General features: G+C 46.2%; 1 protein-coding gene across 2 annotated transcripts in view; it reads left to right on the forward strand.

Moving 5' to 3' along the window:
• The window catches only part of ZSWIM5 (zinc finger SWIM-type containing 5), a 96,185-nt gene that overhangs the window by 6,697 nt on the left and 62,376 nt on the right, over nucleotides 1–27,112 (forward strand). The window contains exon 1 of one of the 2 annotated variants that reach the window (XM_033067224.1): nucleotides 20,188–20,205. The exons of the other annotated variant lie outside the window; for it this stretch is intronic. The gene's annotated coding sequence lies outside the window, so the exon portion shown is untranslated. Of the gene's footprint in view, nucleotides 1–20,187; nucleotides 20,206–27,112 lie in introns of those variants that run through there. 2 annotated transcript variants of the gene reach the window in all.

A 27,112-nucleotide genomic window follows, 5' to 3' on the forward strand; every position in this document is an offset into this window, starting at 1 on the left:
CTTTGTTTTTCAGGGCTTGTTTCTGCTGGTGGGGCAGTGGAGGACACCTGGACAGATGTGCACTGGGATGGCCTCCTGACTTTGCTCAACAGGAGTCAGGGCATGGTTGAACCTGTGCTTCTCCATCAATCTCTCCATCTGTGGCTGGTGCCAGTGACCTTATTTTGCAGGGAGGTGGAGGTGTGAAATATTTTGAGGGTGTTAAAAATGAACTTGTGGTATGTCCTACTGTATATTTGATGCTGTCTTGAATAGGTGTCATGAAATTGTTATAGTCCTGGTCTTCTGGGGATGAGAGGCGGGGTGGAAAGTGACTTCACTGGGTCCTGGTTTCTGCCTCTGCTGAGCCTTCACTTTCTGTGGCGTCAGCATCAATAGAAATTGATCTGTTTTCCAATGAAAACAAAAACTCAAAGACACCAAACCTTGGCTGTGCTAGTAAGTGCAGTAGGACAAATCTAGCATCTGTAGCCAGGATGTGGGATGGCGGTGGGGAGCTCTCACTGTCTGCCCACAGAGCTGCCACGGCCCTGGAGATGCTGTCCTCCATGCTCAGGAGAGAAGTGCTGAGCCCATTTTGTTTTTCGCCTGTATTCGCAAGGGTTCCATATATGGGCTTGACCCCAAAGTTCTTTTGTGCCTTTGCAATTGGAGTTGGGAAAGGTTCTGATAACATCTCACAGAGAGACACAGGTCCTTCAAAACCCCTTCTGTGGGAGATGTGGGGAGGAAAGCATCTTCATGGTTTTACAACAGAATGTCCCAGAAATAAAATTCGATTTTTCAAAGGCTTTTTTCTTTTCTTTTAATCGTGATGTTTAAATATGAATAGATTCCACTTGGTTGGTGTGGTGGGTGTTGTTTTATTAAAAACTGAGGATTCACCTGTGCATGACACTACCACATTTCTCTCAAAATGGATTTTCTAGCACTGTGTTTTAAGAGCATTTCCTTTTTTGTCTCAAGCTTACGGCTTAGGATTTTGTACAGGATTGGGGTTAGTCCTTGTAAAATGGTGCATTTAAAGTAATGCACAAATTAATAAAACCCTGGGCTTTTACTTGTCGCATTGTAGGTGCGTGTTGCCAGGGATTTTTCTTTTCTTTTTTTTTTTTTCTCATTAAAAACAAAGACATGAATGTGCTTAGGAAGCAGATCTGCTGGGATGCCAGCTTGGAAGGGTTGCATGCGGATATATTGGTCCAGCTTGTTGTCTGCAAATGTCCTGCTGCTGTCGGCCTGGGTTAAAATGGGACAGGGGGGGTCTGTCTCCCCTTTGCCATGCCTTGCTTGTCGCTGATGCCCGTAATGAGCTGCCTGCACCTTCACCACCCAGCTCGTTTGACCGAGGCCGCTAATCATTATTGAGCTTTGCTCAGCAGGATGCAGCGTGGTATCTGCCTGGCTGCTGTCCTTGCACCTGGAGACGGTGCCCGTGTCCCGCAGCTGCTGGAGCGGGGAGATTCCCCGTGGGAACGCCGGAGGCTTGGTGTCTGGGACCTTGGCAAGGTCAGGGCAGGCTATGCCCCTGTTGTGGATGCTGACAAGTAGCCCTGGCCTCTGTCCTTTGACTGATACCAGCATGTGGGTGACTGCTTTGGGACACCAGTGACAGGCATTCCTTGTTACTGGTGCCGTGTGGTGTTTAAAGGCTGGGTGGCAGGAGATATTTTGTGCTGTGCCTTGTGCGGTTGCCTTGATGAAGATGAGTGCCCTGTCAAAGCAGTGGCAAAGCAACAAATGGTTCCCGAGATAAATAAAATTTTCCATTAATGATCTACAATGGCTTTGGATGCCAAATTAAAAGAATTGTGTCTGGAGGATGAAAAATAGTTGCGTTTTCTGTCTCACTCAGTAATTCTCATCTCTTTTGATTTTCTTTATCATTAGAAAGACATTTTTAATTTTTTTTAAAGCCAGTTGTGTTTATTTTGGTAACAGTTCATTGGCTGCTCTGTGTACAGAAGCTTTCTCTTGAAAGTACTGAAACTATATTAAAAGTGCTTTTGGCTGTCATCTTTTATTTTGCTTCTCCTTCGTTCTTTTCCCAAAGCTGGGTCGTTGCTATATCAAATGCTCTGAAACTGTCTGGTAGCGTTTTCCCTGCGGTACTCCGTATAAACTGGAAATAAAAAGGGAAGAAACTACAGGATTTGGATTTCTGCAGCTTTTTTCCCCCCTCTGTGTGTGTCTGTGTGTGTGTGTCCCATTGAAGTCTGAGCAGCTGTCTCCATCCACACAGCCCGCTGATGGCATGCACAGATCTATTTCTTGTGATTAAAAGGAGAAGTAATACCCCAGTGTTCAGAGGGGGGCTGGGGGGTGAGTCTTTCCTCCTGTCTGCTTGGCTCAGTGACCAAGGGAGCTTGAACCCCTGTGCTGTCCCTGCAGCCTTGTGGCTTTGTATCCTTTATATCCCAGCTAAGAAAGCATCCCATGATGTTGGTGGTGGGGTCCTGCTGCAGCATCTCCACCATGGGGTGGACTCCTGCATCCTGCACCGGAGACCTGCAAGAGGCCCTGTGGTTTTTATTCTATTCTGAGGGTGTCGAACCATTCCGGTGATGCTGCAGCCGCTCACTACTGGCGTGCTTTGAAAAATACCCAGCAAGTGTCAAGCATCTGTCTGTGAAGGGGGAGGAAATCTCCCCCCCGTTATTATTTTCTCCCAATTGTCCTCGCTTGGTGTGGCTTTGGCTATTATGGGTTTGTAAAATAGAACTATATATGACCTTTTATCTTACAAGAAATAGGTTAAGCCATTTTTAAAGAAAGTGGTGGAGTCAGCAGTGCTGCTAAGGAGCTGCTTTCGCATGGTTGATAGGCTGTGAAGCCGCTCAATGGACTTTGGTTTCAGAGACAATATCTGTTTAAATTAATCTTTGTCAGATACATGCCACTGCAGACAATTCAAATTCCATTTGCTTTCTGATCTCATAACAAAAAAGCACCTTACACTGGTTCTTTTATCGGAAAATTAACTTTTGTCTGTGTGTCCTGGAAACAGGGGTGGCATAAAATCTAGTTAAAAGGCTCTGTTATAGGAGGATTCTGTTTCTTTGTACAAGGCAGACTTTTTTTTCCCCCTTCTTTCCCCTGCGTGCATTTAAAAAGAAGACGAGTGTTTGAGATAGATTAAGGAGAATGCCAGCAGATGGACCGATTCTGTTGTTGCTGCTGGCAACCATCTAAGCAGCCATTTTGAACAATGCTGATACCGGGGTACTGATAACACAAAGATGAGGATGGGATAAATATCCAGCTAGTCCCTTTCTCCCCGCCTGCTCCTCCTCCCTCCCTTTCACGCTGCCGCTGCAGCCCTGTTATTAGAGAACGCGATTGTTTCCAGAGAAATGCTTCATCCTCTTAGCTCGGCTGGTGGATGTCTAGCATTGCTTATCTCCTTGATTTTCCTCATAGTTGGTGGAGATGCTGGCAGATCAGCTTCTCCCAGGAGTGCCCACAGCACTGGTCCTAAGCAGAATGGGATGTACATTTGGGTGTTTTGCAGTAGCAATGCTCTTTTCCCTGCCTCAGTAAAGCATGGGGTGGTTGGTCCTTCCCTTACAAGTGGAGACAGTTTCCTTCCATCCTTGTGCACATTTTATGTGCTTAATTACAGAGTGGGGACCATGAGATTGAGATCTCCTTTATGCCAAAGTAATTGGCATGGGGCAGTGATTACATATTGAGAGCATCCCCACTGCCTGGTCTCCCTATCCCTTTCTCCCACTCATGATGTTGTTTGATTTTTGGGTGTTTGGGTCACGTTCACTTCCTGGTCCTGCTACTCTTGGAGTTTCTTAAGGTCAGTACCAGTATCTCTTTGGCCTGCTGGATTTTTGACACTGGAATTGATGGCCTTTTATCTCTCTGTCTGGTTTCCTAGCTCCAAGGAAATAACACTTTACCTGATGAAGAAAACCCAACCAAGCTTCATCTTTTTCCTAGCAAGCAGCAAAAAGGCTGGTTTGTGTTTTGCAGTTGGGCCACGATGAGCCTAGGGCTGTTCTGGGAAACCTACTGGGCTTTACCCTGAGCTCATTGTGGTGTAATATGGTCCTGAATGTGGGATCTGGAGAGTAGTCAGGGGATGCTGTGTAGCCTTTAAATGTTCTGGAGCTTAAGGTGGGCAACAATAAGCTGATGTGTTCCTCTGCCTTGCACAGGTCTGCAGACCATGGGCTGAAACTTTCATCTGTTTACATTGCAGCACCTCTGAGAACTTTGAGTGAGACAATGGTCTAACTACAGCTTTTGGTCCAGTTAAAACTTCTTTGGGGTTAAAAAATATAGATAAGTCTCAAGTCTGTTTAGAATAGAATCATGGAACATATATCTAATTATACACAGTAGATGGAACTTCACTGTAAAGCAGCAGATGCAAGGATTAAAAAAAGGAGCTGGGCAAGCATTTTGTGGTTTCCCTTTTTAATTTGTCCCTTGTGTCTGGTATGTTTGAGGCAAAAGTTACTTCTTTTTTTTTCCTGTTGGGAAGTATCTTTTCTGCATTGAGTCTCTCCTCTTTTAAGCCTGCCTTATTTGATCTGTAAGATGTGGACTTACCATATTCGAGATGCTTGCTAAAACAAGGGGCATCTGACCTAAAAGTAGAAAAGAAAAATCATGCTGTAAATTCTACTTGGAAATGTTGTCATGGTGTGTTGGAGAGTTGTTGAGGTCAGCTGAGCTCTCTAAAGACGCGGACTGAGAAACGGAGGGTCTCACTAAGTTACCTGTATTTGAGGTTAACTGGCACCACTGACAGACGCTTTTAGTGCACTCAGAAGGCTCCAGCCCTTGTGTTGTTCCCAGCCGCCTCCTTTTGTGGCTTCTACTGTGTTCCTTTGCCTGTTGCATTAGGAGATGACTTCTGGCGACTGGAAAATGAGTGAGGGAGGAAGTGCCTGTTTTAAGCAGACACCTTCTAGGAAAGGTGATGAGTGGGACAAGGGAGTGTGCTCTTCTGTCCCTTTGGCTCATGATGAGGTCAGACCTCATAAGCTCTGGCAGGTTTTGGTGGAGAGGAACTGCAACCAGTGTGTGACAAAGCATGATGGTGAACTCGGGTGGCTTGTGATGTGCTGCTTCTTACTCACTTGCTGCCTCTGTGGAAAATACTACTCATCAACAACAGGCAGAAAGCAAGTGCTTGTGAGGATAACCAAGAATGAGCAGCACTCCTCAGAAGTGCTTGATAGCAGCCAGCTTTTTTGAGATTGAGGAGTATGTTCAGTGGTTTATGAGGCTCCTGGTTTTGTCCTGACTGTGTTGTTGGGGACATATGGAAAGAGCACGTATCTTTAGCTGCATCACTGTCCACTTTGAGTCACAATTTTCATACAACTTGAGCATCCATTATCTCTAAAATTCATTGCAGTGACATGGTTTAAAAGGTTCCCATGTGCTGTGCTTTGCTTAAGCTGCAAGTTATTTGCCAATGGCTCACAGTGAGCTACCTTCCCTATGGGGTATCTCAGAGGTAGAAGGGAACTGGAGGTGTTTTACAACTGGTGCTATACTTGCTGGGAAAGGGTGCAGAGTGCAATTTTGCTCCATTACCTTTCTGTCTGTGTTGTGATAAAAATTTGCTGTAACTTAGGCTCTGAAAAATCAGAAAAACTTAGTAAAACTAGACAGGATAAAGATGAATGGTTAGCTGTTTCTTGTCATGACTCAGCTTCTCAACTTTTCCTATAGAAAAGAAGGATGTGGAAGGATGACTTAATGGGGATTGATGCTTTCCATGAACGATGCATTCCCTGTATTTGAAGGCGGCACAGGGCACTGGTGATGTTTTCCCTTGCCTACCTGCCTGGTTTTTGGCTTGCTCCTGGTGGCTCCCAGCTCAGCCCAGAGTCTGTGATGCAAACGCTGTGGGAAGGCCTGATGCCCAAGAGGGTTTTTTCCCCTACACGTTCCCACACCCATACAGAGGTAGGCCACACCAAGGTTTCCTGGATTGTGAAGTTTGATGAACCATTAACCTAAAAATACCATGAGTAGGAAGAAAATGTTTCCAAGGCCTAAAAATCTTGCAACGCTTCTGAAGTGGGAATGGGAGCTGTGGTTTGCCTAAGCAAATTTTTGTGCTCCTGGCTCTGCTGTGAGCTGGCTCTGCTTTGTGGGTGCAAGGGTATGTTTGGGATCTTGCTGAGATGGGAAGGCAGCCCTCCAGGGCTGGGTCAGCCAGAGGGGCTCCCTTCCAAGCAGATGTCGTTTTGGCGTGAGGCTCAGCAGGTTTAAGACAGGATGTCCTTATACTCCAGAGAGCTGAAAGTATTGAAATAAGTAACAGGCTGGGAATGTCTGAATTCAGTTATGAATTCCTGGGGAAGAGGATTTGGCAATGGCAGGATGTCTTGTGGACAGGCTTTGCATTGTGTATTGGGGGACACACCTTGCTGTCCCGTGGGCTCTGCTGGGAGCCAGGCTAGGCCGCACGAGCCCCTTCCTCTTCAGGATGGTGCCAGGTCCAGTTGCAGTGCTGAAGGACACCCCTGCCCTCCTTGTCCATTGCTTCTTCTATTGTTGAATGAGGGGAGAAGCACCTCTCTGTGAAGGTGAGGGCTGTGGTGTCAGCCAGACGTGGCTGTGTGGGGCTGGGGTTGTTCAGCCGTGGCTGTGGTGTGGTGGCACAGTGACGGAGGGGTGTGGTGGCTGCAGTGTGTGTAAAGCTGGAAGATGGGGCTGCCCAGGGAGGTGGGCACAGGGACACCCAGGTGGAGGGAGGTTGATTTTACTCCAGAGCTGTGTTAGTGGCTGGGACTCGGAGCCTGTCCGTCACTCAGTCCCAGTGGTCACATTCCTGAGGGCTTTCCTAGAGCTGCCTCAACAGCACGGGTGACGCTGCAGCTCAGGAAGGAGCTGTGACAGCAGGATCCTGACCCTGTTTTCAGAAATAGTAACAGCATCTCTAAAGGCTTCGAGGGCTTGGTTGGGAACGGAAGGCTGGGTTCCCCTGCGTCTGGCAGTGGTCAGCAGCAGATGCTTGGGGAGGAGATTAAGAAGCAGGGCTGGAGCAGAGGGATGCTTCCCTGGTGTGAGCACTCTCTCCAGCCAAAGGGCTGCCCTGGCCCTCGGCTGTGATGTGGATGCAGAAGGAGATGGTTTGTGACAGCAGCACTGGCCCCACGTCTTCTGAAGCACTGGGATTATCCCTGAGCCTCCTCGGGGTGTAACATCCCTGCTGGGGGTGTCAGGATGGCCCTGCCTGGCAGGGACTGCTGGCACTGCTCTGGGAGGCAGCAGTGATGCAGCACTGGTGGGGCTAAAGAGGCTTTTGGAGAGACCAGCACTTCTTCACCCCACTTTGATGCCACCCTGGATCTGCAGACTGAGGTTTGGAGAGAAAGCAAAGCTTTTAAGAGCTGTGGATTTAACAGGGTGTGAGGAATATGTAGCAAAAAAAGCCTGTGAGGTAGCACCAGTCCCTATTCTTTTCCTTTCTCATCTTACAATCTTCTTGCTGGTTTGACTTTGCTAAATATTTTAGCGCTTCTCTAATTGTAGGACAAGTTAAATTCCCTGTGCTAATATTTGAACAGGGTTAGCGGTCTGGAGGCAGCTGCAGCTCTCTGAAGGGCTGCCTCATCTCAGGGTGTCTGCTCTATGTCTGGCCCTCTCTGAGATACCCAAGGTTATCCACTGAGGAGTAACACATACTGTAGGGATATTTGCTGGAAAGAAGCAGAGCTCTTCAGCCTTCTGGTTGAACTTTTATACATGTGGCTTGTTTGCTGTGGGCTGCAGTGGAATTTGTAGACTGCTGTGGAAGATGCATCCAGAGGATGTCCCATGGACCACTTTGCATAGAAGAGCTACTGCTCGGTAGCTCCTGACACCAAGTCTGTGAGATCTCTTTGTCTCATGGGTTTTGGGCAGCATTATTGTATTTGGAACATGCAGCTGCTGTCAGGAGGTTGGGTGAAAGGTTTTTCTTGGAGCTCAGGAGAAAGTGTCTATTCTTTAAAAGGGTAACTTGGGGTGAGAGAGAAAGAAAGAGAAGCAGCCTAATCTTGCAATTTAAATATATTTAAAGATTCCTTCTGTTTAAGTTTGCTTCCTAGCCTTGATCAGAAGGAAATGCTGTTAGCTACAGAGTGGAATAAATCGAGGGCACCCTTATCTGTGCAAGATAAATTACTATTGTTTAGGAAAGACACTCCAGGGATTGAAGAATTTAATTAAATACACAGGGATTATGAATATGCATGTAAATTAGACAATCTAGATATGACATGGCTACAACTGCAGGGAATTGTTCAAACTTAAAAGTGTAATCATTCTTTTTATCGGGATGTGGGGATGGGTAACAAATGAGAAGATTCCCTTTCCCATTTGCCTCTGCCTGGGCTGGTCTCAGGTCATTAAGCAGTGGGAATTACCCGTCTTGGATCAGCCCTCCACCAGCCCGCAGAGATGATGCGCTGGAGCCTTTTTCCACCCTAATGAGTCTCTGCAGGAGCTGAGGGAGAAATAGGGGTTGTGGTGGGGGGCTGCCACTGCCATGACCCAGATAAAGGGGTTTGGGAGGGTGGGGGTTGTGGTTTGCTTTCTGCTGAGACAGGGGAGGAAAGTGCTGTGGGCAGGATGCTGCTGGCTCTCCTGGTACCTTCCCTGGAAAGAAGGATCCTCTCCGAAGGCATGGAAAAATATATACTGTGGTTTCAGTGTCTTCCTAAAAATCATGGGGCTAGGGAGTGAAAGTATTCATTGGTCAGCTTTTCTGCCTTTTTCTGGTGGTTTTACAGGGGTGCTACCCTCCAGTGTGATCACTGCTGTCTAGAAAGCAATATGGAAATAGCAAAGTGGTTGTTTTAGAGACTAAGATCAGTGTGAACAAGAGAGGCAAGAGGGAAATATTTCTTAAAAGTCAAGACACCTGAGGAATTTACAATGAAATGTGGGAATGTGCTTGTGCTGTCCTCCCTGCCAGGTCTGGGCTCTTTGTAGCATCCTGCTGATGTGCTGAGCCAAGGTAGGTTCTTCAAAGGACATTAACTGCAGTATATGGTGCTGCCTTGAATGTGTTTAATTTGCAACTCTTAGAGGTGACATCTAATAACAATGCAGGGAAATATTTTTCTTTTTTTCCCCTGTGTCTCCTTTGTTTGACTTCACCTCCATCCATGTGGTTTCATTGTTCTGCTAAAATCAGATTTCTCTCTAGTTTGAGTCCAGGACCTGCAGGTGAAGAAATAAATTGCTACAAGCCCCTCAGCCTGTGAATTATTTGTTATTTTTGAAATAGGCAGTGAAACGTGGACATGATCTGACTTTGAACTTGACTTGTCTTTAAAAAGAATAAAGGGAAGGCTGTATCGACTAGCTACTTTCCCTCCCCTTTCAGATTTTTGCTTTTCAGTTGGGCAGAGCTGGATGAGGTGGATCTGTTCTGATGGCAAGTCCCCATCGGGACCCCCATGAGCCAGGGGCAGGAACAGAGCTGAGCCCCTGGGGAGCTGGGGTGATCTGTAAGGCCAGACCCAGGTCTGCTCTGGGTCACCCCTCGGGTGGAGCATCAGCTTCTCTCACCTCCTCCACCCCCATCCAGTCGAGGGCTTATGGTAATCAGGAGTTCAGTCCTGTCCTGTTTGAGCCACGTGGGAACAATTCCTATTTATCACTTTGAAAAGTGGTTGATTTTCCAACCCTTGGCTCATGGGTTCTGATTAAAAAACAACAAGGAAAGGAAACCCCCCACACCTGACAATGTGAAATATTTAAAGCCTCCACACTGCACATTTTTTTCAAAAACCTCAGAAGACTTGCTTTTTATTTTTGTCAAGGAAAAGTGTAATAGGAGAATATTTGTATGGGTGCACAAGTGCATAGAGAGAGATTTGAACCTTTGTAGTAAAGTATTTCTAATAAAAATTTAATGTCCTCAAGACAGTGTTATGGCAGCTCATTACTACTAAAGGTCATTTGAAGAGTATTGATCCTAAATGTTACAGCCGAATGTAAACTTTGACTGTTACAGTTATTAATGTGTATTTATGATCTATGGGATATGTGTAAAGGGAAAATGAGAATCTAAATGGTATGGTGAGCTCATTTGCTTCAGGATTGCCAAAGGCTGAGTTCATGCAATTCACCTCGGTTTAAAGCATGTCTGTCATCTTTGTGTTACATGGATTGAACCTTATTTATTTTTATTTTTTTTAGCTGTAAAAATCCTTTAGTCCTGCCCTAGAAAAGGAGCACATTCTTGAATTTTTGGTCATGCTCATGACACAGCTTGAGCTTTCTATCTGTGCCTGAATGTATATTGGGGAGCAGTGTTTTGCATTCAGCTTCCATTCTGACACAGAAATACCAGGGGCTGGACTTTGTGTGTGACTGAGTTGCAAGCATAAGTAGGAGCTCTGAGGAGCATGAATCTACTCTGAGCATAATTAGAAGGCTGTGCCACTGAAAAGCAATAGTGGTTTTTAAAAATTGAATTAATTAAAAATGTTAGTGTTTACTGAGAGAACAGGTGGTACTATATTTATATTTTTGCTATACTGTAATGCACCTATGTTTGCACATTGGAGGCAGAAAGGGTGTATTCACAGGGAATTTTAAGGCTCTTTGTATTAAAGAGAAAAATAGACAAGAAACCTGTGGTGGTAGGAGGAAGATAAACGGTGCTTGTGATATTTCAAAGTCACATTAATCTTTTTTTCTTCCCTTTTTTTTCTTTCTTCTTTTAATGTATGACTTTCTCCAGGGAAATTGTCTCCTCATGACTGCAGCGGATTAATGTGCACAGATCAGCTCCTGCATTATTTTTCTGTTTTGACAGAGTGGTGATTTTTATACGCACGTCCCTTTCTGCCGAGATTACAGCTCATGTTTTTGGAGTTCGGAAGAGTTCTCTGCCAAGGAGTGGCAAGGAACAGGAAGCAGCCATTTGGATGCACAGTGTTAGCAAGGAGCTCTCTGTGGGTGCAGGGTCTGTGGGGTTGGTGGTGAGCATGGTGGAGGTTGGTGGGTGTGAGTGCCACAGCCAAATCCTGCTGTATGTGCTGGGACTCGTGGCACAGGGTGCCCTGCCTGGTGCCCTGAGGATGCTGATGTGCTTTGGTGAGGATTCAGTGCTGGTAGCAAGGTGTGGGCATCCAGTAGTACAGAGGAGCCAGTTTTACATGGGTTTGTGACTGCCGTAGGAGTCCTGCTGCTCGCCAGGCTTGTTGATGCCAGCTTATTTATTTTAAATTGCAGTTAAATATGTTTTTCTGGTTATCTCTGGTGAAGTTTTGCTTAAACCAAAAAGTGACAGCTGAGCCAACTCCAGCAAACCTATGAGAATGGGACAGGTTTGGCCTTTCTTCTCTCCCTGTGGCTCCCGCAGAATCTCTGGGCACAAACTTGACATTGCATTTCTGATGATCATTGCATCCTGTTTTTAATGGTTTGTCTAGACAGTGCTGACATAACTATGAAAATACTTTGGTGACCTAGTCTAGAATTAGTGCATATGAAGAAATCAACCCTTGCTTCTGATGTTTGCAATCAATTTGAATGACTATACTGTAGCACAGCTTAAGAGGGAGGCAGATTTGGAGTTGCTCCAAGGAGCAAGTCGTGAGCACAACACATCCAAACCAACCCATGTGGTAAATATGCATTGTGTAGGGAAAATGCCAAAATGCAGGTTAGCCACAGCTTGCCTTGGAGCTGTGTGACAGGTTTATGGAGTCTGGTGTAAGGCTGGAGTTCCCCCTTGGTTGGCCCAAAGTTTTTCTGGGAAGCACATAACCCGAACTCTGAACTTGGTCTGTGTGATGTTGTGCCCTGTATTTGGAGAAACTTCGTCAGCATAAAAAGAATGTGTTCCCTCCAAACATCAGCTGTATTGTTGACAATGCCTTGGATTAGGAGTTTGTAAACTTTGGGACCAGCTGTGTATCTAGTCAGTTAGCTCAGAAATACCTGGCACATCAGTGCTGGTGACTCTCAGCAGTTTAATGGCCCTGGACTTCACTGGGCCAGGATTTGAGGCCAGTTTGTGTAGCACTACCCCCCTCCAGACTGTGTGACCTGCCTTTAGATTACTAATCCCAGGTATTTTAAGATAACATAAGCCTCCTGAGCTGCAGGGACTGTGTGGGTATTTCTACAGACTCTCTCCAAAGAAACCCATGTCCGCTCATTTGTGATGCGGTGAAGATTTGGACACCCTGGAATAAGGGTGTAATTGGAGATGAGGTCCTTGGTTGTAACACAGCAACAAAGCTGTGGGAAGGGTTTGGTTTTGGTGGGGGTGTGTAGTACCATCTTCACTGGGATTGGTAGCCTTTGAGAGCTGGATTGCTGCCCTTGGAGGGGACAACAGCACATTCCCCATTCCTGTAGCGTAAACAGGGAAAATGGGGGCAAAATATGAAATGTTGAGTTCATTTGCAGGGAAATAAATGACATGTGAGAGGGAGTCTGACAGAACAGTACCATGGTTCTGTGCATAGCTAGGTAGCATGTGGAGGCACTTCCCAGATATGAGAAAACTGTCTGCTAGCCCCAAGAACTCTCTCTCTGTGTGGGAACGCGAAGAGGTTTCCAGACAGCATGAACAGAGAAGGAGGAAAAGGACAGACAGGGTGTGTACAGGGGTTTAGCTTTCTTTAGGGTTAGCAGTGCAGGTGGAGCCAGGAGCAGTGCCTTGTGCCAAGGCTCTTTGGGGTCTTGCTGGTTTGTAGGCATTTAGGATGGAGAAGTCCCTTTGGCAATGGAGTCCATCCTGTCAGCATGAAGCGTTGCTTTGTTTGCCCAGTGGCTGTTTTTGTTCTTGGATTGCCTTGTGGAAAACATTGGAGCTGCAAGTGTCTTGGTGGAGAGGGGCAAGAGCAGGAGCCCGTGAGCTGGGCATTGGGCGTGGGTGAGGGTTGTCTGCTGTGCACTGGAAAGTGTTCCCTCTGGTGTGCCGTAGGATTTTGGTGCAGATGCCTAAAAATTCTCCTCTTACTCTTCTTCTACCTGAAGAAGTCCTAGGGCAAGCAAGAATGAAGAAAGATGGCCAGTGAAACTTGTGGATGTGACCTCAATCTGGCACTAAGGAGAGCTGGGAAGGTCTCTTAGGTTGATACCTGCAAGAAAGAGATGTGTGGACTTTATTGAGGAGGGCAATTAGGAATTTAAACAGCTTTCTGGAAGTGAGAGATCTCTCCTGCTATGGGTGGTTGGGGGTTGTGTGCATGGGGCAGCACTGACTCTGCATTGTACAGGGCTATGTGTTGGATCCAGGTCCATCACCCTGCTGCCCTCTCTGCCTGCACTGGCGTCTCCTTGTTGGGATAGCAGCAGGATGGAGGTGATGTGCAGATGTGTGCAAGACCCAGTGTGCAAGGGCTTGATGCCTGATGATGGTGCAGTGACTTTCTGTGCCCTTGAGCCTTTGCAGAAGCACCATTGCAAATAACCAAAGGCAACCGGTCATGACATTTCGAGGCCGGTGGGGAGCCTGGCCCGCCTGCCTGCTGCTGTTGGAGGAGGTGTTTCATGACTACCATTAGTTACATGCTTGAAGAGGGAGGAAACAAACCATTACTGAATTGGAAACCTTGTGAAAAGGTCACACTTCTGAAAAGCTGTGCATTTTAAGACTGCTCAGCTCTGCAAAGCTGCCTTTGAACTGGAAGAGTGGGAGTTTAACACCCTTTCGACAGCTCTGGGTGCATTAAACCCACAAAGCAGGAGCTGGAACCAGCCTTGGAGTTTAACTCTTACCAGGTGCATGGCCTCAGGAGGGGAGAGAAGCCTGTCCCTGGTAGGTCTCCAAGGAGAAGCAGCATCAGTGTGCGCCCAGACCTTTCACCACACCTCAGAGTATCCACTCTGGAGGGAAATGGTGCAACTGGGGAAAACTGTTGTTACTCAAAATTAGTGGACATGTGAGGATATGGCTCCCCGAGAACTGTGTTTCTTCAGTACCAGTGGAAATACTGAAGTTTTTAAATTAGAAGATAGGGTAAATGGGTTAGGGTTGCTATATTTTGTTCAGTCCCTTTGTCTTGGAGACAAAGTAATTTACTTATATGTAATAAAAAAGCCTTTTTCCTGGCTCTTCTTGGTCTCTTTGGGTACGTGTTTCTTCCTTGCTCCCCTAAATCACCAAATTCCCGGAGTGCCAGCACCATCTCTTCCTGTGTCTTCTCTCCTTTGCTGTGCAGGAAGGTTTGTTCACAATGCTAGAGAAATCACTGTTTGTCATTCACCCAACTATTAGCATAGGTAAAATGTTCATTACTGGCTATTAGTTTGAGACTGTAGGTGCTAATGGCCTCATTCCAGAGAGCAGCAGGCACTTGCAGAATCCTGCTGGTGAGCAGAAATTGATTGCTGTTGATCGATCAGTCTGGGAGCACCAGCCGGATGTTTTGAAGAGGATTTAATAGTGCTTTTAGGGCAGCTGGTCCCTCCTTATCTTTTGGACTGTTTGGAAGCTTACAGATAAGGAACCCAGGTTGTGTCCCTGCCAAGTCAGGACCCGGTCAGGTGTGCTGGGCATGGGTGCCCTTGCCCTCTCAGCTGGAAGTTGCCCTCCATGCGTGCACTGTGAAGCACAGAAGGTACCTTAACCCATGGTCAGGGTCTCCTCACCTCACAGAGGGTTGTGAACGTGTCAGCAGATGCATCCTGCATCGTAGTGAAGTAAGTGGGACCTTCCTTTGCCACTGAATTCCTCAAACTGCGATTCTTTGCAACCCTAGTGCAAAGTGAACTGGAGAACTGCAGAGAGAACATTTGCTGCTGTGGGTGTGGGCCATGGTGTTTCTGGAGAACTTGGTCTTTTGTGGTCATGCTCTAGCTGAAACTGGTCACCTGCTCTTCATTGCTCTGCATAGATGCTTTGGGAATGTGATGTGTGTTCTCCTGACAGATGTTTTTGTGCAACCACAAGTCCATAACTGAGCTAAGGCAGCAGTGAGCCTGCAGATGGTACAGGTTTTCATAGCAGTGTCTGTAGGCAGTGGGAGAACCTGCAAATGCTCACCTGACCATCTGAAATAAGTTTCCTTTTGTCTATGATCTGCTCAGGCTCAGAGGCTGAGTGATCTTGCAAATACAGCATCCCACCTCCCCTGTAGTTTTTTCCTATGGCTGTTCCAAGGAAGACTTTGTTGACATTCCCAGTGGGTATAAAGTATCCCCTGCTGCTTTTCCCTCTCCGTTCTTTCTCAGCTGAGACATGCCTCATGGTCTTGAAAGAGTGGGACAGGATTGAGAGGAACGGGAGATGATGCAAACAGAATGTGCTGCTCACAATGTAGCCTGATGGCTTGTGATGTTAGTGAGAGCTCAGGGCATTGGGAAGAGTACAAGGAAGGGTGTCTGAAGTGAAGACCAGCTTAAAACCAAGAGAAAGGAAAAGCAAGGAGTATGAATGGATGGAGTCCAAGCAAGTTTGACCTCTGCATGTCTCTGCTCAATATCTGAACCACTGGGTACCGTGTCCAGTGGGACCTCTGACTCCTGTGTGTGAGCTGACGTCATTTTAATTAAATTGTGCCTACCTGGCTTGGATCCTGCTGGCATAAGGGATTATTTTGAAGACTCATCTGTGCTGCATAGGCTCTGGTCTCACTGCTGCTTGTATCCAGCACAGATTTTCCCACGGTACATTTTGAGTTCCCCACACCACTGGCAGTTGCCCTATCTTTTCCTGTATCCCAGCAAAATGAAGTGGGAGGCAGATCTGGGAAAAGGCAGGGTGAAATACCCGGCTTTGGGTACCCCAGTAAATACTGCTTGTGTCTGTGTGAGGCTGGGACTGTTGCTTGAGGGTCAAGCCACGGCAAGTGAACACTTCATGTAAGTTAATAAATCAATCGTGTGCCTTTCCAGGCTGCATGGTGCGGGCCAGGGAAGAATTCTTCACGGCAGTGAGTCACCTGTTTGTGGCCCTCTGGCAAAGGGACTGCTGTGCTGCCTCCAGTCTGCAGCCCTCCCTGTTCAGACACCATCGGCTGGAGAAAGTGCTGATGCAGCCTGCAGTGTCTGAAACACGCCGTTGCCATCTGCCTCCCTGATGGAGTTGGAGCAGCTTCTTTTTTTAACCTGAGTTTGCTGAGTCTTGACTAATTAGCTGTCTTTGGAATTTGTAACATAGAAAAATGCCTGCTAAGTTTGGGATGGAGTGGGGGTGCTAGGGCACTGTACAGTCACAGGTTTGGTTTTTTTAAAGGAAAGAAGTCTAATTCCAGCAAAACCAGATACGCCATAGTCTGATTGGTTTCATTTCTAAATTTGAACACCAATGGCTTTGCTCTTTCCAAACTCATTGAAAATGGTAATTTCTCTGAACTGTGGCCTTACCTGGTCCAACAGTTCAGTGTGCTTCCTTAGGGGAGGGAGGTCATGTCCTCTTACTGGTTGGTGGGGTGGCAGTGAACTGGAGGAGTCCCCTCAGTGTGCCAGTTTGGAGCAGGATGTCAGCGTGATGGGAATGGGTGTGAGGGGTATGGGAATGTCCATGGTAGGCTCATGCTGTGTTCCAGGTGAGGCCTGGTGGGGGATTGTGGTGGGTTCCCTTTGCTGAGGATGAAGATGGGCACATTAGGGGTGATCAAACTCAGGAGGGAAGGTCCATGAGCAGTAAGGACAGAGGGTTTTGTTGCTTTAGTCCAGAGTAGGGCAAGATGAATCCCAACTGAGGTGGCTCGGGATAGCTGATCTTTCAAGACTTCTGTCTGTATAACCTATGAGGGTTCAAAGACTCATCTCTACTCCATCTATGATCCCTCAGCAGGAGTGATTTGGAGTGTGGTAGGGATGTTTCTAGGTAGGGGAAGAAGTCCACTTGATGTGGGAAGGAAGCACCATTCACCCTGGTGTTGGCCCCAGACTCACATAAACAGTATGCTGAAGCAGCCTTTACTGCTTTGTAAGGAGATCAGCGTGTGAGGTCCATCTGGCACTTTAAACAAGTATGTTTATTTCAAAGTGAGCAGGCTTTTTTGATATTTGGGGTTGAATTGCCTGTTTGAACCTGTAACAATCCTCACTGCTCTGTCCTGTTTCTGTAGATCTGCTGTTGGCAGTGGGCAGAAGGGCACTTCAGACCAGGGAAGGTGATGGAATTAGTTTTCCTTCATTCTGAGCCTCCTGTCTGCTCCAGACGTGCTGCCAAAAATTTTTCCAGTCTTATCTTAACACAGATCTTCAGCTCGTAAAGTGGAGTGGCAATTAGATGACGCCTGGGCAGCAAACCTAATAAGAGGCCAAGCAGAGCCGATGTTTCACCCTTGTCGGCAGAATAGCATACTAGCTAGCTGAGACATCCCTTCTCTAAACAGCTTTGGCATCCAGACATTTCACAGCAGCTGAAATAGATAAGCTCTTCTCCATTTTGACCATTGTGAGATGTTTTTGCTGTCCTGGAGCTTGCTTCCCTGGCTGTGAGCTGCTGTTAGGGGCTGATGCAGATCCCAGCTCTTTTTCTTACTGCTACACCCTGTGGGCAGAGGGAAGGTGCTCTGCCTCACTGAAGGCTTGAGAAGAGGAGCACTCAGTCTTCAGACAACTGCCCTTCTCTGTCTTTCCTAAGGTTTCTCTTTCTCACCTTTTAGATCTCGTCCTGGATTTCTATGAGAAACTCACTCTTTTTTGGGAATGGATTCTTAATATTTGTCCTTGCATCTGTTCTTCCTCTAGGTTTTAGGTTCCCAGCAGAGCTTCCCTCTTAGAATAATGACCCCATGTTGCAGAAGGATCTGTTTTGATAGCCCTGCTTGCCTAGTGTCTCAGGAGACTTGGGGAGTAGGAGATTCTGACCAATTGCTTAGCACTTGCCTGTTTGCTGTGAATCTCCTGCAAGCAGCATGATGAAGGATAGATTGGTGGCGTCAGTGAAGCTCTGCACACTGCTGCTCTATGAAGATGCCCCACTTAAAGTAATGGAGGATAGTGCAGCTTGGGGTGCTGTAGAAACTGTTTCTTTCTGATTTAATGCTCACTTGATGTTCTGATGTGCATTATTAATTGCAGCCGCCCAAGAGTTGAGGGGGTGGACTTTGCCCTTCAAGGTTGGGATGTTTGTGCTGGTGGGACTAGTTTGTGTCTCAGCTGTTTTCTTCCCCATCAGGTGACTAAACAGGTTGGAGGAGGCAGTCCATTCCCCACAATCTTTAGCTGGTAAATTTTGCTCTGGACTTCTATTCTGTGCCATTGGACCAAGAAAGGGAGCCTGTACAAATGCAAAGTGAAAACCTTGTCTCCTGCTGTTTTTGAGAACTTGCCTGTAATTCTGCATCCCTACTGTGGCACGTTAGCTTAAACAAAACCCACACCTGGCAGGAATATTAGAAAACAGCAAGTTGCAAATGTCTCCAACATGAACTTTCTGCAGTACCTTTTGGCTTGGCCTGTCAGCTGTTGATTGGCAGGAGGTGACAGAGGAACACAAACATGTTTTGCTGATGCACTTGTGGCAAGGATTTAGTATCCTTCCTTCCTTTCCATTTCTATTTTCATAGTTTAGCTTCTTTTTTCAAATATGTGTTTCTTGCTCCCCACCTCCTTCCTTTTTCAACTTCACCATCTCTTGGTTGTCTGTCCTGTCCCAGTGGTTGTGGTCTGAGGTCTTGAAGATTAGAGGATTACCCAAAAACATCTGCAGGAGTAGTCAGGCTAAGTAATCCCAGCCTGTTTTCAGGTGGCCAGTGTTCATGCTGTGGGAGTGCATCTCGACGGAGAAAATATACAGAGATCTGCAAACATAAAAGGGTTGTTGTGCTCCTGTCTCTTTACCTTCCCATGGTGGCCAATCCAGCTGGGCAGTGCAGGGAATAGCCCTGTTGAAAAATGGGAAGGACATGGGCTTGCCTGAAGGAGCACCAAGGTTGAGAAGTACCCAGGATATCAGAAACGTTGCAAGGATTTTTTTTTCCCTGAAATCCTTGTGCTTTAACCAAGTACTGGACTAATATGTTCTGTAAGATGGAGAAGCTCAGAAGGATGACAAATCCTCCAGGACAGTGTGTGGTGGGCCTCTGTGGGTCAGATTGAGGTTCGTGATGGCTACTTTGACAAAACTGGTGGCAACCCTGTAACAGGAACAAAGTGGAAGGTACCAGCTCCTCCTTTCCAAGCATACAAATACCAGGTACTTCCAGTTCTCTTCAGGGTGCCAGGAGCTTAAATTTCTGCTTGTGATGGTTAATCCTGCTGTAAAAATCACATTCTTGGTTGCTTGGGAATTGTGATGCAATAGTGTCTCCAAAATAATAAATGGCTTTGAAACTCAGAATGAACAAGTGTTATAGATTACACTTCTCCCCCACTTTCTTCTTTTTGTCCAAACCAAATTCATATTGCAGAACTTTAAAAATATACAGTCTAATCTCCCTGAAACCTAAAACCATTGATCTTTCCTGTAGGGCTTCATGAATGTATTTTATTTTTGCAGCATAGCTGTCATCTTGAAGATCAGTGATAAAAGTAAGGCTTTTTTCCCTAAAACCCTGTTTTTATCTGCTGGTGAAGCTGTGAGAGGAAGTGTTGAATGGGTGCAAAATTCATAGCAACCCTTGTATCAGGAAGCAGAAATTAGTTGTATTTGTTTGCCACCACATACCTACCTCACCATCAGTGCCCTTGGTAATGTTTATGTTACATGACCGTAACGTTCTGGGAATGGGGGGAAAGAAAGACACTTTGGGTTGAAAAAAGGCTTGGTTGCGTATGAATTTTTTGTTGTTTGAAGCCCATCCAAACAAAACCAATTTTTAAGCTATTTCAGGCTGTGAGAAAGTATGCTCTTCTCCTGTGGAGATGCAGATTGAGTGTTAAAATACTCAGCTGATGTCCTCACAAAGACCAAATCACTGGGAAAGAAGACAAACCAATTAAATGTTGGAATGGAAAACCCTTGGCGGAGAACCTTTGCCTGTGTGTGATGTGAAACTGCTATAAAATACATAGAGGTATATTGGCAAAGAGAGGAGAATGCCAGTTGAGGGTTGAAGAGTGGATCCATGCCATTTTGCACTGTTAGGATGTCATCACACATGCACAAATCTGCTCATGTCATAAATTGGCCTGTTTGATCCTTTTTCTTTCCAGAAAACTAAACAGAAGTGTGTATCCCAGCTGGGAGCGGAGGAAGTGGGTTTTTGCCGAGGTCTTGTTCCAAGCAGGAGAAGAGCTTATGTACAGTGGACTGCATCTTAAGTTTGCACATTTGACACTTAGCATCTGTCCAGCGTGCAACATGGTTGTGTAAGTGTCTTGATTAACAACCAGTGGAAAATACACAGTGCTAAGACTCATCTTTCCTATTTCTTGGGGAGAACGTGGGATACTTACCCAATAACAGGCAAACTCATGTTTGGTGGCTTCAGGTGCTTTCTTCTTGTTGGAGCCTCTGCTTTTAAGAAGAATTTTACTTGGTTGTGCCTTCTTTTTGTTCCTTAAGTAGATGCCTGAGTTCTCTGGGTCTATGAGGATTTTCAGCCCAGAGACTAGAGACATGCTAGGCAGGACAGGTAGGACAGTGGTTAAATTGATCGCAGTGATCCGTAAATATCACCTTGCCTTCCAGGTATTTACATAAATAGAAATCAGAGTAAATATTTGTGTTAGGATAGACCTTGCCATTATGCCAGCTGATGTACAGACTCAGAAAGAGACATGTCACCTGCCAGTGTCATCTTAGCAACGTTAAGTGGGTGCAAATGTTCCTATTTACCCTCAAGGTCTTAGGGTAGATTACTTTTTTAAACGTTGTTGAATCAGTTGAATGTGGGGTGGTTTATTTTTTTTCCCTTTCAACTTTGAGATCAGACTTATTTGCCCTCCAGATTAAAACCCAGCTTTGGAAATGAGAGTGAATTTATGGAGTGTGGTGCATTTTAATTAGAACAGTTAATTAGGAGAGAATTCATGAGAGTGGTCTTGTTTTAAAATGATCAAAGATGTTAAATGAAAACAAAAGGGAAAAAATTATAGAGAAGCATAAAAGATTTATTTTGGGTATTTTTTCTACTCATCAAAGGAGATCACCTTCTGTCCTGTGCTTTTTGTTGCAAAAATAGCTGAGGTGCTGCCTGATTTCTGCAGGTCGATGTTGATCTCTCTTTGTAATTAACTATGCAAACAAATTGCGCAGTTGGGAGGGGAGGGAAGTGAGTGTCAGCAGGCTGCTGAAAATCGCTCAGGTGTGTGAAATGGCTCCACTGTCTCACCACGATTGCCCAGGAAATAATGCTGTGGATTTCTTTCTTGTGTTTAACGTCTGTGTCGTCTCCTCAGCTTCATGCTGACAGTTACTTTCCATGTGTGGCAGATTAATCTCCTGAGACTTCAGCCCGTCTCCTCTCTGAGCTACATTAGCATCCCCTTGCTTTTGGTAGCAAACCATGAGCAGCCAGTGTGGGCATCATATTTTTCTGATGGGCAATGAATAAGGAAGCAAGGAGACAGTTTTCCTCACAAACTACTTTGGTCTTGCTGTCTCCCAGGTGGCAAATCATGTTAGGTACTGATTCCAGGGTGAAAGACTAACCTGAAGCTCCATCACAGGGTTTTCTCTCCTGATTCCTGCTCAGGTATGTGCCTTCACAGAGATTTCCAAGGAAGCTTAAAAATCAGCATCCCTTCACAAACCTAAAATACAAATCTCTATTTTTAGCATAGAGCAAGATCTGATGTCCTCAGGAAATGAAGTCACTGACTTCACTGCATCACCCGTTTCTGCCATGGAAACAGTTGGTGAATTAATGCAAGTTTTGCACAGGTTTAACAGCCATCCTCCTCTTCAGAGAGCGGGGTGGGAGGAACATTTTCTATTAAACTCAGAATTGTTGTCTTAAGTTATTAATTCTTTGCATCCTAATGTATTTATCTCTGGCTGCAGTGAGGAGTGGAGAGCTTTGAAATCTTCTTAGCTCAAAGGATGCTTTCTGCACCAGGGAACAAAGAAGAAGCATCACTTCAGTAGGACGCTACATCTATGCAAAGACTACTTTACATAGAGTGTGTGATTGTGTACACACATAGAAGACTCCATACACACAGCATGGCCAGAACCTTGCTGTGGTTTTGAGGATGTGCAGGTCCCTGTGTCCCTCAGGACCATGACGAGGGTTCTGTGTAAATAGAGCACACAGCATCTTGAGTTTCACCCAGGTGAAGTCAGGACCACCACTGGCTGTCACCAAGCTGTCCTGGCTGCTTGGGACTGGGACAGAAGGATATGAGGAATTAGGATGGTGGTAGTAGAGGCTGTAGACCCTCCACACCAACATGCGCTCCTCATCTGTTTTTCCCAGGTGTTATAGCAGGAAAAAACATTTTGTACTAAAAATCCAGCCTTCAGGACCTGCTTTTACAAGGAACAGGATTAGATTTGGGATATTTTTGACTCCTAAGTGGTTTTTGCATTTGGTTTGATTTTCTACCAGCTTTGCTGTGCATCTCCCTTGATACCCCATGGCTGATAGGAGCACATTGCAGGGTGCAGCATCTCAGTGCAGAGGGAGACACACCTGTCCACGGGGCACGTGGGTGTGACCTGCAGTGATGGGGTGTTAGTTCGGCCACGTGGCTATGAGCAAGATCTTCTTTGGGACTTTTTCAGACTGTGTTGTGCAGTTGGTCACACTTTCTGAAGTTGTTTCCATCTCCAGTTGCTTGGGTTCACTCTTGGCCAAGAAAACATCAAGTTGCTGAAATTATAAGCCAGGATCATACTATTTATGTTGGAGGAACAGCACAGTTTACATAGACGGGCTCTTTGCAAAATCAGCTTACACTGGCTTTTAGCAGTTGAAGTGAACAGCTGTATCAAGTTAGAGATGCTGAAAAGGAGTCCAGCTTGAGAGCAGTGTCCTTGTCCAGCATGACAGCGGGCTCTTGGGGAGGGGCAGTTGTTTTTAACTGGGTTTTGCCGGGGTTCAAGGCAGGAGTGGTTTGGGATGGGGGTCTTAGTGCCACATTCCCCATGAGGAGCCAGGATCCTAGGGGCCTGCTGTTTTGTTTACCCCCATCCCAATGGTGAATAACAGGCAGGGCCTCCCTGTCTCCATTGAAATTGTTTTGAGCAATGGTGTGGTGCTGGCTTGATGATTCTGGTCTTGCTGGATAGCAAATGTCCTTGGCATGGGTTTCTGAGGCTTTGCTTTTCTACTCTGTGTGAGCCTTGGACTGCTACCCCAGCCTTGCTCTGCACCCTAAACCCCCTGAACTGGGAGCAAAGATGAGTTAAAGCTTGAAAATCCCTGTGAATGAGTGAGTTCTGGGAAGCCAGTTTGGACAGAGTGGGAGAGCTGGAGGAGATCAGGCTCCCCTCTGATCTTGACTCTGATGTGAACAGGTTTTGATACACTGATTTTATGGCAAGATCTGGAGGGTGTTTGGGACATCTCAGTCTCTGTGTGGTGTATGGCAATGTGTGGGAAGGTGATGGATATTTTGGACCATGGGACAGCTGGTAAAAAGGCAACTGTTGGGCAGATGTGTCCTTTTTGAAGTGGTTTGAAGGGTCTGTTGTCCCTTAAAGCAGGGAAGCTCTGTCTAAATGCAGTTGCCTCTGGATGTGAATGATCCCAAAATCTCAGCAAGTTCTTGCAGTGTGAGCTCAGGTTTCCAGGAGCAGGTCTCCAAAGGAGCACTGGCATTGCCAGAGAAGCCAGCTCCCTCCCTTGGATACTTCCCATGGCCCAAGGGCTGGAGAAGGCTCTCACACTCCTTTCCCTTCCAACCTTGGAGCTACTTTGGACAGGACTGACCCTCCGTTCCTCCTGGTTTCCTGCTGGCGCCTTTGCCCAGCATCAGTGGATATGTTGAGTAAGGGAATACTTTCTCACACCTGGTAGCATGTTTTTGCCACAGAAGCTGTTTCTCTGATGGGCATCACACTTGTGTTTGTAGGGAGCAGGCTGGCCAGGGTCTGGAAATAAGCATTTTTAAGGCAGTGAGGGAAGGAAGATATTACAAATATGATTAATGGCAGTGGGTGTGCATCTTAAAACTTCTTTTAGTTGTTATTTGATCTTTCTCCTGCAAACTCAGCAGCTGACTTCTACAGAAGATAAACACATGGGAGGAGAATGAAGAGGGGCTCTTTGGTCTTCAAAAGCAATTAAGTGTTGAATGTCTGACTAGAGACATCTTGAAGAGGCCCAGACTTCAGCAGGAGGGTGTTCATCCTTTTCTGTAAAGCAGATCTCATTTAAGGGCTCTCAGATGGACAGCAGCAGTTGCAAGTTGTTTGGGCAAACTGTGATTCCTTGTGGTAGAGGGTGCATGGAGCTGTGCTGGTCAAAGGCAGCTCACACCAGGGCTACATTCTGTCATATAATCTATTTTTAGGTTGTGTTTTACATTCACCACTATTGCTTCAATATAGTTTAAAATACAGCTGATGTTGATAGTAGTTGATGAGTGTGATTGGAAGTTTGGGTCCTGGTGACCCTGAGCAGGTGTTCATGGTGCCACAAGGTCTCTGAGAAGGTGGAAACAGTGAGATGAGTCAATGGGTCGTGTAATTCTGACACACAGGAAAGCAGATGAGTCTGGCCACCAGTGTTTCTGTAGCACTGAATTGGCAACTGTGAGCTCCCAAAGGGCAGGAGCTGCTGGTAGTCAGCTGGAAGTGTTCCTGGAGATGCCCCGGGGTGAAATTTGGCATTCCTTTGAAACATGAGGTGGCCACCACATGCTGAAGTAGCTGACAGGAGGTAGGGGTAGAGCCCAGGTCACTAGATCTCTCTTCTTGACTGCATCCAGTTTTCAGTAGCAGGTTTTGGCTGGAGATGCCAGCTTGTATGGGCTGCTTGTCCTTTCTGAATCACAGAATCATAGAATGGTTTGGGTTGGAAAGGACCTTAAAGATCATCTTGTTCCAACCTCCCTGCCATGGGCAGGGACACCTTCCACTAGACCAGGCTGCTTAAAGTCCCATCCAGCAGGGCCTTTGACACTGCCAGGGATGGGGGATCCTCCCATGACCCCATGCATGGGATCCTCCTGTCCCATACTGCCCAGCTTTGTGCTGGACCCCTATTGTTTAGCCTGATTTGAAAAATGATCTGGAAGGACTTACTAAAGCACTGACTGAGTCCTTCAGCTGCATCTCTCTGCAGGGAACAGGCTGAAAATCATGTCAAAGGACATGGAAATGGTTCTTGGAAATAGTCTTCTTCTGGACTGCTTCCCTCTGCAAGGAAGGTGAATGAGGCTGGGTTTCTGTATCCCCAGAGACTTTCTGCCCAACTGCTCATGCAGCAGAAAAAGTCCTGAATTCAGTCAAAGCTGAGGAACTGGGCAAAGTTTTGGAAGAGGTTTGGTGCAGACTCTTGCTCCTAATCCAAGGAATATGGTATCTGCTTCTAAAACAGCCAGGGGCAAGTTGTCTAGGATCCAAGTCGGCAGCAGAGCAGCAGGGCCTCTCACTGGTGCCAGTGAACTTTTGATGCGCTTACTGGCTGAATCCCACATTTGGAAGGCAAATCCAGGGGGGAAATTGCATTTATTACCCAGGCATGTACTGTTTGAGAGGGACTCCTGTCTGCTGTCTAAAAGTTATGTGTCTTTTTCACTACAGTCCTCCAAGATCTCCAGTAGTCACTGGAGACTCTGGTGCTGTTTGGAGATGATGCTGTCCCAGTCCTTTGGGGTATGTAGATGATTTTCTTGCTGTTGGTGTTAGAGGAGCCTTGTCTGCTGGCTTAGGCCCTCAGTGATAGTGTATGAATTCCATCATAACCTGGGTGAGTGGGATACCAACTGCTCCATTTTGTAATGGTTTTAGCTCAATTGACGCAACATTCTCATAGATACAAGTCCTTCCTGAGACCAGAGGAGGTGTAAGAATGTGCCAGTTGAATCCATGAGTCCTGACTGAATGCTGGTCATTCACTCTGTAACACACATGAGGATTAGTGTGGACAATCTTGAGAGCGTACAGTCTTCCATATGATGTGCTGGGAAATCTGGAGGAAGAAATGGGTGATTTGTTCTTCAGGAATATTTTGCATCTCTTCACATCTGTTACTCTTTCTCCTGTCTTTTCTCCCCGCCAACCCCCAAATTTGCACTTTGTCATTAAAACCAGGAAAGAAAAATCCCAATATGCATATGACATTTTACAAAAGTGCTCTCTGTGCTCTTAAAATCCAACAGTTTTGCTGTACAGCATTCATCTGTAATCAATTAGAAGGTTTTTTTGATCAACAGAAGCTGGAGGTTCAGTTCCCTGGAGCTTAGCACTCTGCACGAGGAGGTGGGATTACCTTGGCACTTTGTCTCCTTTCACCTGAAGAAGGAAATTGGAGCTGCAATGAATGAAATTCAGTGAGGCAGAATGAGATTAAAATGCTCCAAAGATACTTGTTAACCCTATTCCAGCCCCATTTTAGTGATGTTAAACCAGATGGTCCAGATGCAGCTTCCAGTTGAGGAGGTTCTGAATCTGCTCCTTGCTAGAAGCAAGGGAGAAGCTCTCTCTGGGCTTGTCAGCCCCTGTCAGAGACAAGATAGAGGTGAAAGCTGTGATCCAGTGCACGTTGGCTTGTCATTTTTAGGTCCTCTGTGATGTGCTGCCAGTGGTAAGACTGAGATCTCAGGTACCTAATTCCCCACTCCCCCTGACCTTCTCATCTCTCCCTCCAGAAACTAGCCCAATGTTGTATTAATGCCTGATTATAACTCTACTGGAGCAAGACTTTATGGGGACAAGCCTTTCACACTGCTTGGATCCTACTCTGGTTCCTCTGTTGTGTAGGGACTTAGTTTCCAGTTGTCCCATGGTGTATGGAGGAGGAAGTGGTTGGGTGAGGGGGAGGAAGGAAAAGAAAACTTATGCTTTAAGTTCTTGGAGGAAACTGAATGTCCCCCATGAGGGATAAGCAACCTGAGTATTTGATTTCTTAAAAAGAGGGAGTGAAACCTGAGATGTCAAAAATTAGGTTGGGCCAAAACTGAGATGTAATCAAGGAGAGATTGGTTCTGGATGTTCTTGGCCACCAAAACAGGTCTTTTCTCTCCATGCTCTTAAGAGAGCTGACTCCATAGGAAGCCTGCCCAAGGCTGGCTTCTTTGGCTTCACACCAATTGAGAGCAGCAAAAGCATCATCCTGTCTGATAGAGCATCAGGATGTTTCTCCCTGTGGATGGGGCAGGGGCA

The sequence above is a fragment of the Catharus ustulatus genome, chromosome 9, assembly GCF_009819885.2.
Source record: "Catharus ustulatus isolate bCatUst1 chromosome 9, bCatUst1.pri.v2, whole genome shotgun sequence".
Classification (NCBI taxonomy): Eukaryota; Metazoa; Chordata; class Aves; order Passeriformes; family Turdidae; genus Catharus; species Catharus ustulatus.